The following is a 17,927-nucleotide window of genomic DNA, read 5'->3' on the forward strand; positions in this document are numbered from 1 at the left end:
TTCCATGTAAAAGAATATGTACAAATACTCATATTCCATGTGTTAGTTGACGAAAAAAAAATCAAACATGGAGTCGTGAGAGACTTACTTTCTTCATCTGCTTATAGAAAAAATGTAGTATAAATATTTATAATCTAATCCATCCCAGTTACCGAGTCAACCCTTTGGCCTGGAAGCCAGTTACCAATTTATTTGAGGCCCCAAAACTTTATTTTATTTGAGATTTTATTACAAAATCCACAACGCACTTTCCGAAGTCCAAAAAATCGCGTTGGTCCTTCCTCCAGTCTCCAGGGTTTGCAGGGATTTGAACCTTTATCCACCTGCGTAGCTGTTATGACTCGTCTGGCAATGTCACATCCCCTAAAGTGTGACTTATTTGATATTGGCTCATTTCAGGCACCAAATAATTGACTGTGAGCATCAAAATTCACAGTATGCTTGGAGTACAATGTGGTGCTAAAAAAGAAAAAGAACCAAAACCAATCTCTAATATTTCAATTGCATATTTATCCAATTAAAAGAAATATGCTTCAAAAATAATTTGGCAGACACCAAAGTCTCCTGGATTTCCCAAATATTCATATCCTTTGTAGCTCATGTGCAGGTCAAAATTTTAAATTATTTGAAAAGATAATGGTTTGGGGTGTGGTACTTGTGAAACTCTATTTTCAAGCTTCTTCAAACATGAGGAAAATACTCCTTTCAATTCATAGTCTTGTACACTGGAAGATCGTATAGCCAGTGAAAGCAATTGGCGACCAAACATAATCACACTTTCAAGCCAGAAGGTTACACATTCTCAGCTAATTTCCACTGGAAACCCAATTTTTATTCATGAAAATTTTGAAAATTAAAATGCTGACATGTGATCCACATTCTCGGGTGGTCAAGCACACTTCTAAAGCGAATGCAAATTAATAGAACACATGCACTCCTATGCACAAAGGGGAATATGACTACCCACAAGATTTTGATCTGCTTATTGCTCACATGCTTCCCAGCAATTATTGACTTGAAATAATACTGGGTTATTGCTCTCTCTAACAGAGACGGAACAACGAGAACTGCAAGTACAATTACGATAGAATTGACATAGGATGGACCTAAAGTATGTAAAACTTCATTTCTATTTTCCTTAATTGCATTTCTGCTCCCAAAATTGTTCAAATTTCATATTACCCGTTGCAGGAAAGTGGCCAACAACCAACTTCTTCACCTTCTACCGAGGATGCAGATCAGCCTTCCAAGAAGACTTCTAAGAAACATGAACCAAGTAATACGGATGCAGGTGCAAGTGCAGGTGGGGGTGGGGCAAGTGCACATCAGTCTTCTTAGCAGCCTCCTAAGAAACAAAGCCACATGGATGGAGGTGCAAGTGCAGGTGGGGTACATGCACATGAGCCTTCTAAGAAACACGAACCAAGTCACTTGTATGCAGGCGCAAGTGCAGGTGGGCCACATGCACATCAACCTTCTAAGTAACAAGCACCAAGTCACAAGGGTGTAGGTACCAGTGCAGGTGTGGCACAACGGGCTCAGACATAGCAAATTTGTAAAGCATGGGAGTAGGGCAAGGGTATCTATAATGTGTGTGTGTTGCAAGGGTGTGTTCCTATAATATTGTGTGTGTGTGTGTGTGTGTGTACGTAGCAAGGGTGTCTTCAGGTGTGTGCCTACATAAATAAATAAGTATATATATATATATATATATATATATAATATATATATATAATATATATATAAGTTTGAGACTGGTGTAAGATGTTTACTTATTTGAAATAAATAAAACGTGTGAAATTGTTTAAAATTTGTGAACACGTTCTAATAAAATTTTCATTTCATAATATGTTTTACTAATGCACAATCAATTACTTCAAGGGAAACATGTGAAGTGAGGCTGATAGGCAGCCAGTGTCGATTACAAATATTTGGGCATCAAATTCTTATGCTGTAAAAAGAAATTACCAATGAACAAGTTGAAGCTTCGTGGGGGCATGCAGCACCCTGAAACACCGAAAGCAGACCCCATGTCTTAGAGAGACAAGGTAGCATGGAAGCTTTGATTTCCTGTCAAATGGTGGAACACCCAACTACAAACTTATATTCCACACCTTCATTCCTCTAACTCTCTCTCTCTATCTCTTTGAACCTCGTTTAGCTTCCTTTCTCATCAACCCTTGCCTAACTAACTCTAAGCCAACAGCCCAAAGAGCAGGACAAGACATTATCATTGAACACATTGTGGAATGGGGTGGAACGCTGCGAAATAGAACACGATGTTCCATTTTTCGCCTAGTCAACAGAAACATTGGATGCTGGAAACTCAAAACGGACTGGAGATGAAAATGCTGGGTATAAAATCCCAGTCTATTCCGCGGCGTTCTGTGCTTTACCATGGAACGCTCGCCAGCGGCATTGTTTGAATGGATGAAGAAAAGGAAAATAAATAGAAGGAAAGAAAATGAAAGAAAATGAAAAGTAAAAAATGGTTAGGGAAAGTTGAAGTTCCTTTTCCCTCCAATCTTCATTTTGAGAGAGCTTAGAATTATGCTAATTTTTTTTCTTTTCGCTTCTTTCCAAATACACTTATTCTCCTTTCTTTTTCTTGTTATTAATTAGCCATCGAAACACAGAAAACACCTTTTTTCCATTCCTTTGTTTCACTCTAGCTCTATGCTACCTTCCTCGCTCACTACGTCTCCACTCTTCTTCTTCTACCACCCTTGTTCACATCTCTTTCCATTGCAGTAACACCATTTGGAGGCTGCGTTCCAACCCCCCTTAGAAGGTTTCTGTATCTTCCAAAGGTATGTTTCTCCATCTTCACAACCTGCTACCCTTTCTTCTCTCCCTTACAGCTTCTCTGTCCGCAAACCGCCACCATGGCTTCTTCCAGGTAAGAGCCACTTCAAGCTTATAGCTTTCTCATCCACTTCAAAACAAGCCGAACTCGTTATGCCGTCACCCTCAAGAACCACCAACTCATCTGATATTCTTAAGTTCCTCCAAACTTCACATCAAAGGACCTTATCAACATCGTTCGCTGGCATGACAATGGTGACACCGCCATCAGTGTCTTCAACTGGGCCCTCGCACAGAAACCGAGTTTCGTGCGTGAATGGCTGAGTCATCACTTGTTGAGGTGATCCTGCACCAACTTGGAAGTGAGGCAACCTTTGAGAACAAATTTTCTCTTTCTCTCTCTCTCACTCATTTGCGGTATTCCTCTCTGGATCTGCAGCAGGATTGATGAAATGTCTGGGAATATACAGTGCATTTACTTAGGCGATTTCTTGTTGGATCTTGACTCTATGCGTTGTTGATTGAAAGTGGATAATGAAGGTGACCTCGTGAAGCACTTTCATAGAAATTGATTGAAACAGATGGCGCATGACCTAATCCTAATATACATTGTGATGTACATGACTGTATAGTATATAATGGATCAGATTTAGTGTGTAATTTCATAACTGAGTTTGAATCCGAAATTGATGGTTGACTGAAGTTTGAGAAAAAGTGTAACTCAATTACATGGAAATATTCTCATACTAGTCAACCTAAATTCAGATGAAAAAGAAAACCAAAATCAAACTTAACCAGACGGACTCCGGAACATGGTAGATCAGAATGTAATGTAGACCACCCAAAATATACTGGGTAGCCCACAAAATACACTTTATTTTTGAGTCTCCCAGACAGAGATTTTCTTTTCTTTTTTTTCCCGGAGGGAAAAATGCAATGATTATTAGATATAGGGGCACAGAGGCTGGTTGTCTTCTTGCTTGTCCTGATGCTTCTTTTTTGCATGTTGTGGCTTTCGTCTCTAGGTGATACAGCTTTGGCTGTTGGGTGAGGCACGTGAATGCTCTTCTCTAACAAAAGACTTCACTGGCTCCTGACTGAACTCTTTGAACTTTAAACTTCTATATGCCCCTAGGATCAGGTGCAACTAAAAGAGAAGGTGAAGTTGGTTTAGTTTTTTATAGCAATTTCTCACAAACGCCCTCAAAACGTTTGGCCTTTCTACTTTCTTGCTCCCATTGTGTATCTGTTGGATTTGATGATATGAATGTGACCTCCATAGGCATATGGCAGATGGTGTGTGCCAGGCCAGTTAAGATAAGGTGTGCTGCACTAAAGGGAGCAGAGTTTAATAAAGTCTCCAGATCTGTCCCAACAAAGCGAGTGAGAAAAGGCGGACATGCTATATGTGCAGCGTTCCTGGTCATCTCTCTTCTTCCTGCCCTTAGAAGCAGCAGTCTAATACCAAATCAAGTTCTCATGGTGGAAAATGAAAGAACATTAACTTTTCTTTGTTTAGACTTGCATTGTCTTGAGAGTTTTGATGTAATCTGTCTCAACAAGCTATGTCGCTGCTGCTTGTATGTTAAAAATTTCGTAGTTCAGTAGGGCAATTTTTTTCATTAAAATGTTTATTAACCTCCGGATTCTATCCAAAATTCAGATAATATTGAAGATTAATATTCAAGTTTCATATCACTATCACAGAAGTTTTTGTAATTGGAGATTTTTTTTACTGGAATGTATGCATTCAGTTGCATTGTAGCATAAAAAAATCTCACTATGATAGTATTCTTTGCTAACTATAATGTACAAATAATGATGGGTCTTGTGATGATAGTGTTCTAGAACATTGGACAAAACAGACTGTACATGATGCAAACACCGAAGAAAACATGCAGAATGTACAAAACACAAATCAAACATCGGACAAAACAAACAGGATAGGCACGACCAACATTATGGAAAACAAACACTCGACAAAATGAACATGGTGTTTTGTTCCTAAAACGATCCAAAAATGGGCAAAGAACATCACAGAACATACACCAAAACGTATCACTAGATTTGCTTTAGACTTGGTGGCCACTGTTTAGGATGAATGGGTCCACCTTGTTGGACCTGTTTGTCTTATAAAAATGGCAAGGTACTCTATTGTAGAAGTCTCCAAGTTCTTTGGGGTGATTTCTTAATTCATTTAAGACAGTATAAAATCCCATGTCTTTCAGTTCTCATCTCTCTTTTTTTCATTTTTTCCTTTTTCTCTCTCCTATGCTTGAATTTGTCTGTCATTTCTTCAAGGGTTCTATAATTCACCGGCACCGTGAGTTGTAGGTCCAATTTCCGACCAACTTAACACTTAGATGATGCATTGGAGAGAGGGAAAATGCCAATGTCTGTTGATCATGGAATTCTCTTGCTGTGATCCCTAGTGTGCTGCCTTGCCCCCTCACATCCAAACATAATATACCAACAAAGGCCAAGTAAAGAGAGAGAAAGAGAAAGAAGAAGCACCTACAACATTAAGACGATCAACAAGAATCCAAAAACCAAATTCCAAGTATGTTGATGCAGATTATATCATCTTGTTGAAGATCGAGCTAGCTTCTTTTGAAGAAACAAAATGTGTTGACAAATGGCAAGCTGCAATAAAAAACACGATGAAGGTAGTGATGCAAAACCCTACCGAGGAGCTTGTACTGAAGCTGCTAGAGTAAAACCCATTACCTGCAAGTAGGTTTACAAATAACATGGAAGGCAAATGACTCGATTGATAGATGGGTCGACTGATCATGAGAGGATTTTCATATTAGTATGGTATTGACTTTTAAGAGACTTTTAGTCCTGTTGCTAAGATCACATATGTACATGTGTTGATAGTTGTCGTTGCAACCAAGTATTAAAGCTAAGGCAGGTGGATGAGAAGAATGCCTTTTTGTATAGAGAATTTGACCATGAAATTTATATGGAACAAGTTAAAAGATTTAGATCTATAGATAAGCCAGACTATGTCTACAAATTTAAGAAGACAAGCACTTATAGCATGGTATAGAAACATAGCTGAATTCTTAGTGTTTAACAAATTCCAAGTCGCCTTAGCATATTTCAGTCTCTTCATCAAGACAAAAGGTACAAAGATTAATATTGTGTTAATTTACGTTGATGATTTAATTAATGAAGATGATAAGGAAGACATTAATCTCATTTATGAACATCTCATAGTGAGATTTGAAATGAATGAGGTGGGGGAGAGTTATGACATTTCCTTGGATTAGAAATTGATTATCGATCTAAAGTACTATTTTTAAGTCAAAATGAAATATGTTGGTAACTTACTTTGTAAGTATGATATGCTTGATTGCAAACCTATCTCAAAACCAATTGAGATAAGTATTATGTCAGAATTGATGAAGATAAGCTACAAGACATCACTATGTACCAGCAACTGGTTCGAAACTCAATATACATAACCTTGTCAAGACCATACATGGCATATATAGTTAGTGTTGTGAGTAGATTCATGCAGACTTCAAGGAGCTGCATTTAGAAGCAGCGAGAACAATATTAAATTATGTTAAAGGAACTACTAACTATGGTATACTCTACAAAAGCGGATCAGTTGATGTTTAAGATTTTGTTGGCTTGTATACTAAACAGACGTTCAGTCTTGGAAGTGAGACAGTTTCATAGTATAGTGAAAGACAACCAACAGTTTCACTATCTACAACAGAAACTGAGCATATAATGTAACAGCATCTCAAGCAGTACAAAAATGTGTCTAACTGATGCAATTGTTGGAAGACATTGAACAAGATGTAGATTATGCAGTGGTACTCTACTGAGATACTGAAGGTAATACTAGATTGAGAAAATCATGTCTTCTTTTCTTGGACAAAGTGCAACATCAATTTATCAGAGAAAAAATGCTCAGAAGAGAGATATAGTTGTTATAAATTGCTTTAGAAGATCAGTTGTTGATATATTCATGAAGGGGCAGCCAGTGCAGACATTCACCAAGTTCAGAAGAGTGGTAGGTGTTATAAAACACAGTAATGAGGGGGAAATTATAGTGGTTCATCACCGACTCTTTAGAAGAGTCGAGAGAACCCATGTTCTCTCTTGCTTTGTCGTTGGATCCATTTTGGATGCCACTTATGATATCCGAGTTTCAAATTTTCTACGAACAAGTGCTGCTCAAATTTCATATTAAATCTTTTGAAACTATCTGAATTTTCAAAGTTCATTGTGTCTTTACATGCTCAAGGATTTGTTCAATGTTCTGCATTTTTATCTGGTGGCATAGAATGTGTAATGATATATCTAGTTATTTGTTGTGTCCATTAAATAATGGTAGCACAGAGTATAGAGGATAAATATATAGCTATAAAGATTGTACTTTCCAGCAAGGTAACATGTACCCTTGAACCATTATAAGCTTGATAGATTCTACCATCAATTACAAAATGTGCAATAATCTTTGACTTTTGGATATATTATTTTTTATTCTTTAAAAAATATTCATGCAGTGGAAAACAAGGTTTACAGTCTCTGAACAAGCCTGCGATTATGGATTTTTCCAAAAGCCATTACTTTTGCGGGAATGTGCAATAATCCAAACTCATTCCTGCTATCGCTTGCAAAATATACTACTTAGCTTCATATTCATGACATTCCCAGTAAAATGATTAACTCCATGATTAAACTCATCTCTGGAATCTTAGTTGTTGATATTGTTCATCCCACTTGGGAGCAACAAGCAGAGAACAAGTCACTTGGTGTTTAATTAGTTTTCCAATATGAAACACTGCCAAGGCAGAGATTATTATTCTAGTTGGCATACCATGATCTCTATCGTGTGGATATGGGCCTCGAAAAAGATTACAATATTAAAACGTTAGATCACCTGAACTCTACGTGTGGGTAAAATAAACTAAGTGCTAGTGCCGGCATGTAACTAGTAAGATTTTGAGATATGATATGGACTGGTTGACATGCGATGAGAAAACAAAAAATTACATTAAAAAACTAGCGAACCATGACATAGAAAGAAAATGCCTACACAATCATGATAAAGCTTTTGTTTTTTCAGGTAAAAGGCCCAACCGAGGCTTGGGTTTGACGAATATTTTGTCAACTAAATTACATCATTCTTGGCGGATTGAATCCAATCATATATTTTAAAATAGCTGCTGTGGATATGACTTCTTTTCATTTACCAATCAAAATGAAGTTTTCTAGTTTTAAATGTTTGAACATTAATTTTGTCATATTTGCGCCCCCCAATCTGCTCGTCGTGTAATTAATTAGGAATTATGCTACTAAAATGGTAGGCTTCTGTCAGGGGATGGAGGGAAGGGGAACCCGCAGGGGCCTTGGCCCCTCTTCAGATTTTAAAAATTAAAACTTTAAAAATTTATATGTAATCTAAAAATTTTAGTTTAATATATATAAAAAATTAGAAAATTTTTATTTCGGCTCTTGTTAAAATTTTGAAACTATAATTTGGGTCCTGCGACAGAAAATTCCTAGCTCTACCCTTGATCTCTATGACTTTTTTTTTTGCGGAGGCCTTCGGCCGTCATAAAGATTGAGAAGAATTTAGCAGTTGTAAAAGCAATTCCAATTCAACCAGTACTGCTAACACATCAGCATTCTTCTATGCTTGTGGAACAGGTGGGGATTTTTAGTGGGGATTTTCGGGTTGCGAGGCGCACCAATCCTACCCGTTCGTCGTTATGTGGGTCTGCAACGCATTTAATTAAGTGTTCACATTTCGAGGTGGAAAACAATAAAAAAGAATAGAATCGGTCAGGCTGCTCATTCAATCGCTTCATTTTGTGAGTCAGAAAAAGGTTTAAATGAATAAGAAATTAAATAAAAGGAAATAACGTTTAAAATAATAAACAAAAAACCAACATGAACTAACAGGCGGCGAATTTGTTGGTCACAAAGGTCGATTTGGCATATTTGAGAAGGGCAATTCAAACAATCGATATATATAGATATATATGGAGTAATATGCATATTTTCAGGTGAGCAAAATCTTAACCACTTACCTCACGAAAAGAAGTCCAAAGCTTCTCACCATTCTTTCAAACTCTAAGGTCTGAATCTGTGTCCGTACCAGCGATAGCAAGGGAGCAGCCTTCAACTTTAGGTACTGCACCCCACTACTTAAGGCATGAGGGCATGATGCTCATGTGAATCGAACTAGAGACTTGCCTCTTTATAGGTCTTTAACCTAACCAAGTACACTATAGCTATTGAGAAAGAGTTGCATATATATTGAGTAGGATGATTGAAATGATAATTTTATATATCACTAACAACAATTATATATATATATATATATATATATATATATATATTGAGGTATGGCCATGCTTATTTCTCTTGATAGGTGGCCTCCTTGACAGTGTCAAAGCAAAGGCCCCTTGACATGAAAGTGCCTGCATTTTTTGTGGTATTGACTTAAACGTGCAAAGCAGTTTAGGGCTAGCTTTACATGTCTATATATAAACGTGCACAAAACACAACACAAACTGCTGTGGTTGAAGAGACAGCAGCTGGCTAGACGGGATTTTAGGCTCGCAAATATTGAACAGGGATCATAACAATGCGCAGGCGGTGGAGTTAACAGGTATCATCTGTCTAACCACTCTATTCCATGTCACTGGCCTCTAGCTAGCTACTACTATATCTTCATCACCTTTGCCATCACTATTTCACCTTGTGAATATTCTATATCTCTCGCTAGTGGTGGGTTCAAATACTTTTGCGGATTTGTTTTGCAGTTGCTGCCAATTTCAATCCCAGTGATGACATCTGTGGGCAAGATCCTTCTGTAGTTATTCACTATCCCAGAAGTGGTGCCCCACGCAGCACCAGGACTTATGTAGGTAAGCAAGCAAATCTGGTTATATGCACAAACCTGTGCACAAATGCATTGAGCATAGGCTACTGCGCATGACCAATTACTCCTAAATGTGGGCAAGGGGCCCAGTACAAGTGGGCCAAGATATACTTGACTTTTTTTAAAAGACTGTGCACTGTGCACGTAACCAGTTTTGGTAAGTGATCACCCTTTTGTTTGGGTTTCAAGAACAAAACGTGCATTGTTTCCATGAAATTGTCAATTTTCTAATGGAAATATATATATATTATATATATATATATATAGAAAGAGAGAGAGAGAGAGAGGGAGGGAGGGGGAGGGAGAATGGTGACTGAGTTTTTAGAGTCATCCTCATTTAAGCAGTGCCGTTCGATCTATTATGATAGATGGTTAAGATAAAAACAATGAAAAAATGGTGATTGACTTTTGTTCATTTAATATTAGTTTCCATCTTTTTTTCCATGTTTTTTTCTCAACCACATCTGTATTAGATGGACGGCCTTGGTTACATGGCTGGGTGGCTCTAAATAGCTAGAGTCACCATTTACAGTAGATGAACGGTCATGTTTCTCTCTCTCTCTCTCTCTCTCTCTCTATATATATATATATATATATATATATATATATATATATATATATATATATATATATATATATATATATATATGTATGTATGTATATAGAAGTTGGCAGAAACAAGACCACTTGGGTAAGAGGGAAAAAACAAACCCATCAAAATTAATTATTAAAATATTTGTTTTCACAATCTCACCTTATAAATATGATCTTAAACAATAATTTTGTGAGCAACAAATATTAAGTTATTTTTTTCTTGCTTAAGTAATGTTTTCTTAATCATAAAAAAATGAAACTCTTATAACATCAAAATTTTGGTAATGAAAAGATTAATTTTAAAAAAGAAAGTCTGAACTAAAGCATGATTTACATTAAACTAGTGTTTATAAATACACTAGATGGTTCATTTTTTGTTTAAAACACTGTTTAACACAAATTTAAGAGGCTTGGCTTTTATAATTTACCCAAATGGCCTAGCACCTATCGATCATTCATACACAATATATATATGTGTGTGTGTGTGTGTGAAACCACAACGATCCACCCCTTGTAGTGGCATGGACACCTTCTTAGAAGGTAGTTTAAAAGTACAAATCAATTTCTATGAATGCCAAAAGAAAAATCCTTGAATTTAAGGACGAATTAAACAAGTTTAGAAACATTAATTAATCTACCTCAATTATAGATGATAATTTTTCATAGTTAAATATTCTAACCATCATGAGTCCGTAACACAGCCCCCGCCCTCGCTGACCAGCTTCATTATTAAATAGATTGGGCAACACCCAGGTTTATTGGGCCCAAGGATCGAGTTCTCGACATAGTCCAGACCAGTAACTAACGAAGCCCCTCTCCATGGCGGGTCAAGCCCAAGGTTCGATCATAGTTTAAACTGGTGCATGAGAGAAAAATAAGATCCAGTTGTTAACTGGATTCGGGTGTCTAAGATGGTTATAGACCTAAGTCTAGATTTGATCAGAGTGAAATTCTGAGCCATTTTACAGTAAATATAGGATTTAAAATTACTTGAACCCAATTTTGAGCTGATCGATCTCCAAGTACCACTGCAAAATCAACTCCAACGTAGAACCAATTCGGACCCAATTAGGCTGGACTCAAGAAAACTCGATAGAATCCCTCCGCTCTCTCCTGTTCCACCCCCAGCCTGCCTGGTGATTTCACTTGCATCCTCTACCTTTAAGCTATAAACAATTTATGAGTCTCCTTAATTCGCCATGCAAGAAAGGGGTACTTGATTCTTCTGTATGCAAAACAGCTGAAACAAGACATGAAAAATATGCAACTCTTAATATCAGGCTGTTTGGCAATGAAAACAATTTGTAAACTATTCTATTAATATGTTTTAAAGATTGGGACAGATTTATGAAACACATTTGCTGGAATGTTTCATAAGTTTGTCTAGAATTTTTTTGGGCATATTTATAAAATGTTACAAACTGTTTCTTTTGTCAAATGGGCATTTAAGTTAACAATCCTACATATAGATGGCCCATTCGGCCTTGGAAAATTTGAAACAACTAGAAACTCAACTAGCATAAGCAAAATAATGATGCCATGACATGGAAAGGATAGCTATAAGGAAATATATTAACTGTTGTTGTAATATGAAAGAATTTCAGGATATTTATAGAACATTTGGTAGATCCGATCATATTTCTCTTTGAATAAAACACCTGTCATCCGAGAAAAGGAGAGAAAGGCCTTAGCCACATAAAGAGGAAGAAGAAATATTAGCTTAGATATCTAGACCTTGTGATGATTTGTTTTGTAAAATAATCAGCTTAATTTCATTTCTCATCTATCCGATTAATTACAAATAGAGCATACATACATAGGAAGTCGAACGTTTTGCACTCAGTGAAGAAGTTTATAGTTTAGGTAGTCCAGCGGCAAAAAGAAAAAAGAAATGAAATTTGAAAACTCCAAAGCCAATCCATGTTTTGATTAAAATTATACTTTCTTCATAATCTTCCCAATCGATACAATTTACAAAAAAGGTTGTAAATTTGTTTTTATTTCCTAAAGCTAGATAGAAATTACCAGATTTAAAAGATGACTATGGATCCAGTGGGCGACAAGTCTAAATGTGGTTCCAACTTCTGCACCAGTAACATAATTTCAATATTCACTCTGCCTCGTTTTATTTTTTCGAAATCGCTTTTGGAAATTAAGCCATGTACGTATCCCTTAGAACATCTAAGGCCTATTTGATATCTAGGAAATTTTTTATCCCAAGAAAAAGTTTTTGTCGTATGTGGTGGGTTGCTCTGGCTCATTGTTTCCTAACGTTCTCTCAAATGAAGCAGGACTTTTGCATCTTGGGAAAAATATTTACAGGTTCGCTTACTGTTAGGTCTTAGGCAAAACTTTTTCCCGTTCAAAGAGGAGTGGAAAAGTTTTACCTAAACCCCTCTTGGGCACACAGTCAAAGATAAAATTTTAAACAAAGGTTTTACCTACCCACTGCACCATGTTAGGGCCTAGTTTTTAGGCTGACTCGGCAGCCAAATGAATAGTTAAATCCCTATTTAGCTATTTCATATGGAGTTTAATTAACCATCTGATATGTGTATATACGCCCAATTTTCCTAACGTTTCCGAGCTTGTGGATTCAGATTCTAACAGACCAAGCTCTATAGAGACGTTGGAGGACATTAGCTTTCTTCAAAAAGACTTCAGAATTAAATGTAAGAATCCAAAACAGGAGGGCGCAGACACCGATCCTAGATCTTCCTCATGGCACGTAAGCATGTCATTAATCTGAATTCTCCCAACGCACCTCTCCTGCTTTAACACTTCATCTTGCAAATTGTAATAATTTCTGCCTTCCTGCATCATGTAGGGTTTCTCTGGACAGGGCTCTTAGAGATGGAGAAGATGAACTAACAATCTAACTGGATTACCCAAAACTCGAGGTTTTAAAGAGAGCACATATCATGAGCACAGTTCACTTATAATGCAAAGATGAATGGTAGAAATATCAGTGTAGATTTCTCAATATATAGCCTGAGGATCTTAGTGTGAACAACCAAATCAAGGAGACAACTAGCCATGCTTAATAAGTTGAAGTAGCTTATATTGAATTTTCTAGGCAAGTGAAGAGGGAAAAAATCGACTCAAATAACTGTATTTAGCCCCTTAACTAGTCGCCCCACTAGCCACTGCCCTCTTTAGGACAGTTTGCTCAGTAACAATCTTTTTGATCTGGGCCTTCCCAAATGGGCGCTCTTTGTGTCGCTGTCCAATGGAATTCATCCGCCACGTCTTGGATAGCCTTCTCAGAGGCATCCATTCTTGCTCCCAAGCCATCACTGATCCGAAGACTCGATTGATCTCCACTTGGTTGATCAGAAACCAAACAATTCAGGTTGAGCATGAGTATTTCACAAGAGGCCGCTTTGATTGCTACATGGGGCTAAAAAACGGCTGCCCATGAGATTTTCTGCTGTTACTCAATGTTTCCGCAGAACTTATTGACTTGAAATAATACTTGGTTATTTGCTTCTTTTATTTTTTTTGAACAGGGGGAGGAGCGGTAAAGCATGCAGGTGACGTTAGGATAAGAATGCAACATAGTTGGGATGATGTGTGTAAAACTTCATGCTTGTTTTGCTTAATTGCACTTCTGCTTCCAAAAGTTTTGGAATTTCATATTTCGTATTATCCATTGCAGGGAGCTGTACAACAACAGATATGGATTTGCCAATTATGGCATCAAACATCTTAAGTTGGCACCTGAACTTGTCAAAGATTTTCAAAATGACCAGAAATAATCATAAAGATTATCATATCAGCGCTTTCGGATATTTCAGACATTTTGGAAATAAACATACTCCTTTATAAAAAAATATCAAGGCTAATGCTCCATAGCTTTTTATAAATTTCTCGAAATGGTTATTAAAATATTTCAACTGTTGCAAATTTTTTTCCTTATGCCTAACAAACAATGTCCAAATATTATAGGCATTAAAGTCTTCTTCCACCAAACTCTACTTGAATTCTGAATAGGAAATAATAATTTTCTTTCACTGACTCTAAAATTATTATTCTGAAATTAAAATCCTAGAACATTGAAAATCCTGGGGCCATCAAGCGCCGCCTTAAGAATTTGAAAATCATCATGTAGAAAAGGACCTAAAAGCTAAGCTTTAGAACCTAGTTGCCTGGGCTTATACTGGAGGTATGTCTTTCTGCACTGAGGAAATAGAGCCTTGATCTGGATTAAAAACATGCATGCAGAAACCTTGAGAAAGCCAGAGGTGGAAGAAAAGTCTGTGATCGACCACTCACAACCCAGCACCTTTTCAGCCTTATCTGGACATTCTTGTGGTTATGGATTTTTTTCAAAAGCCTTTCGTTTTGCAGGAACTGATTCTGCTTACTGTATCAAAATATTAGTTAGCTTCACCTATGTTAATATACTCAGTCAAAGGATTAGCTCTCTATGATTGACTTCAAAGTCTTTGGATTCTTTATAAAACACTGCCAATATAGAGATTAATCTAACCATCATCAGCACATGCACAAGTCCATCGGGAATATATATCTGGTCCCCTAAACATATTACAATATAAAAATGTTACGTCAACTGAACTCCACTTGTATAAGGAGCTAATGCCTGTAGCTAGAATATTCTGATGTGATGGTTTGGTGGACGTGATAAAAAAATTTAAAAATAAGTTAAAAAACTAGCAAACCCTGGCATATAATGAAACTGCCTAAATGAACCATGTACTCATTCATAGCAGTAGCAAGATTTCTATATATTTTTTAAAGAGTTTGCACATTGACAAGTCCACTGGATATCACAAAAAACATATCTTGAAACGGGTCTTTTTGAGAGCAACTTCTGTACACTATTCCTGTGTATGCAACAAGCATATGCCGGATGTGGACCCTACTATCAATATGCACATTTACTGTTATGCCCAAACATTACATATGCATGTGCGTGAAATAACAATAAGTATGACATAATGTTTATGAGATAACAAAAGATTTATGAGATAATGAGATAACAGAAAGAATTATTTGATAAAGTTAAACATACGAATGAGATAATGTTTATGAGATAACACATGATTTATGAGATAATAAGGTAAAGACAAATGTATGAGATAAGATAATAAGATAACAGATGAATGTATGAGATAATGCTAAACATAAATATGAGATTATGTTTATGAGATAAAAAATTTGAGGTCACGATAGCCTTTTTAAGTTTCTAAGGATAATATAAGAGTTGACCTACATCATCATAAATCATTTTCTTTTTCAATAAAAAACCCAAGTGATGCTTGAGTTTGACAAATTAATATTCCGCTGTGGTGTTATCAAACAATTAAATTTTACAATTTTTAGCAAGTTGAATGCAATCATTAATTTTATATAGCCATTGTGACAATTAATACTAGATGATAAAAGATCTATTATTTCTTCTTATTTTCCTCCCAATTGTGTGTGACAATGGGTTGGATGACTCTCATAAGTAAGTTGGTTCAATCAATTTTCTTATATATATATGTATATATATATATATATATATATATATATAAGAAATAGCGACTCTACTTTTTTAGAGTCACCTAACCATCTATTCCATACCATCCAATCCAACGTTATGGACGACTAAGAAAAAAATAATGAGAAAAAGACAAGTGGTATTTTCGTTATCTAATATTACCTTACACATTTTTTTCATTGTTTTTCTCTCAACCGTCCGTATGCTTTAAATGAATGACATTGGTTAGATGGTTGAGTGACTCTAAGGTCACGTTTGATGCACAGGAAGGAAAAAATTTTCAATGTAAGAAAGGAAGATTTTTTTGTGGAAAAAAATCAGACCTAGATAGCTATCGTAATTTTTTTCTTAGTATTAATTGTACTTTCAAGTGGCCAAAATGCCGCCTATAAGAGGGAAAAAATAAGCTGCGTTAGTTGAGATCTATGACTCTAGTTTTTCTAAATTCATTAAAAAATGCATGGTAAATTCCCTTTGTTTGATGCTGCGGAGGAAATCCATACAAACTTGAAAAAAAACCACTTTGTACAGTATTTTTCTTGTGCATCAAACGGGGCTTAAATGGCTAGAGTCATCGTTCACTCATTATATATATATATATAAGAAAAAAGGTAGCTACTAGACTCTTATATAACAGTTTGGATGAAAATTGCACATATGAGTCATTGATTTTGACAAGATAAATGTTTGAGAATAAATTGAAGAAAATAGAAACCAAGTTAATTGTACTTCCAAGCTGCCAAAATGCCACTTATAAGAGGAATAAATAAGCTTCGTTAGTTGAGATCTATGACTTTTTAATTACAACTTAGTTTTTCTTTTTTTTTTTTCAACTTCATCTCCACCATCTAATCTCATTAAAATTAACAGTTTTACAGGATTCCCATTTAATTTGGTATATAAGAGAACCACGATCAACAGGTCATATCCAAAATATAATCACCTAAATCCGACTCACATATTGATTTAGTTGATCGAATGAAGTACTCTAGTAGTCTGGTTGCTTAGATAGATCCAATGAATAAGAAACTAATTTCTAATCGATAACCTCGCATTTTGCTCGGACATGTTCAGGTAATAAGATTCTGATCCACTGTCAGCGATACTCGTACGCATGCAAAGCTTCAAATCTGTTTCCAGAAAAACAAAAAATCACTTGCTTCAAAGCACTGATTGACATAATGAATGAAAAAAAATGAATGATTCATATAACATCAAATTTTGGTAATGAAAAGACTAATTTAAAAAATAAGAAAGACTGGAACTAAAACATGATTCATATTAAACTAGTGTTTATAAAAGGCATGACTTTTATCCCTTACCCAATCGGTTTAGTGCCTACCAAGCATTCATAGGTATATATATATATATATATATATATATATATATATATTTATTTATTTATTTATATATATATATAAATATATGTGTGTGTGTTTGTTTGAAACTAGTGGCATAGACACTTTCTTAGGAGGTAGTTTGAAAGTACAAATCAATTTGTATGAGTGCCAAAAGAAAAATCCTTGAATTTCAGCACATAATTAAACATGATTAGAAACATTAATTAATCTACCCCAATTATGGATGATAAGTTTCCATAGTTAACTAGTCTACGATCTTGAGTCCATAACACAGCCGACGCCCTTGTTAACCAGCTCAATTAAGCAAATGGGTTAGGAAACACCCATGCCGAAGGACCGACTTCTCGCATAGTCCAGATCAGTGACCAGCCCCTCATTATCCCGGGTTTAAGATCCAGTTATTAACATAATTCGGTTGTCTTAGATAGTTATAAACCCAAGTCTAGATTTGAGAGTGAAATTCTGAGCCATTTTATAGTAAATATAGGATTAAGTTACTTGAACCCAAGTTTGGGCTCATCGAGCTCCAAGTATTGCAAATTCAACTCCGCCGTACAACCAATTGGGACCCAATTAGGCTGAACTCAAGAAAACTCGACAGAATTCCTCCTCTCTTCACTTGCTTCATCCCAGCCTGCCTGGGTGATTTCACTTGTATCCTCTACCTTAATGCTATGAACAATTTAAGAATCTCATTAATTTGCCATCCAACTTAATTGTTCTGCACCCAGACAGCTGAAACAAGACA

This window comes from Nymphaea colorata, unplaced genomic scaffold (assembly GCF_008831285.2).
Source record: "Nymphaea colorata isolate Beijing-Zhang1983 unplaced genomic scaffold, ASM883128v2 scaffold0001, whole genome shotgun sequence".
NCBI classification, from domain to species: Eukaryota; Viridiplantae; Streptophyta; class Magnoliopsida; order Nymphaeales; family Nymphaeaceae; genus Nymphaea; species Nymphaea colorata.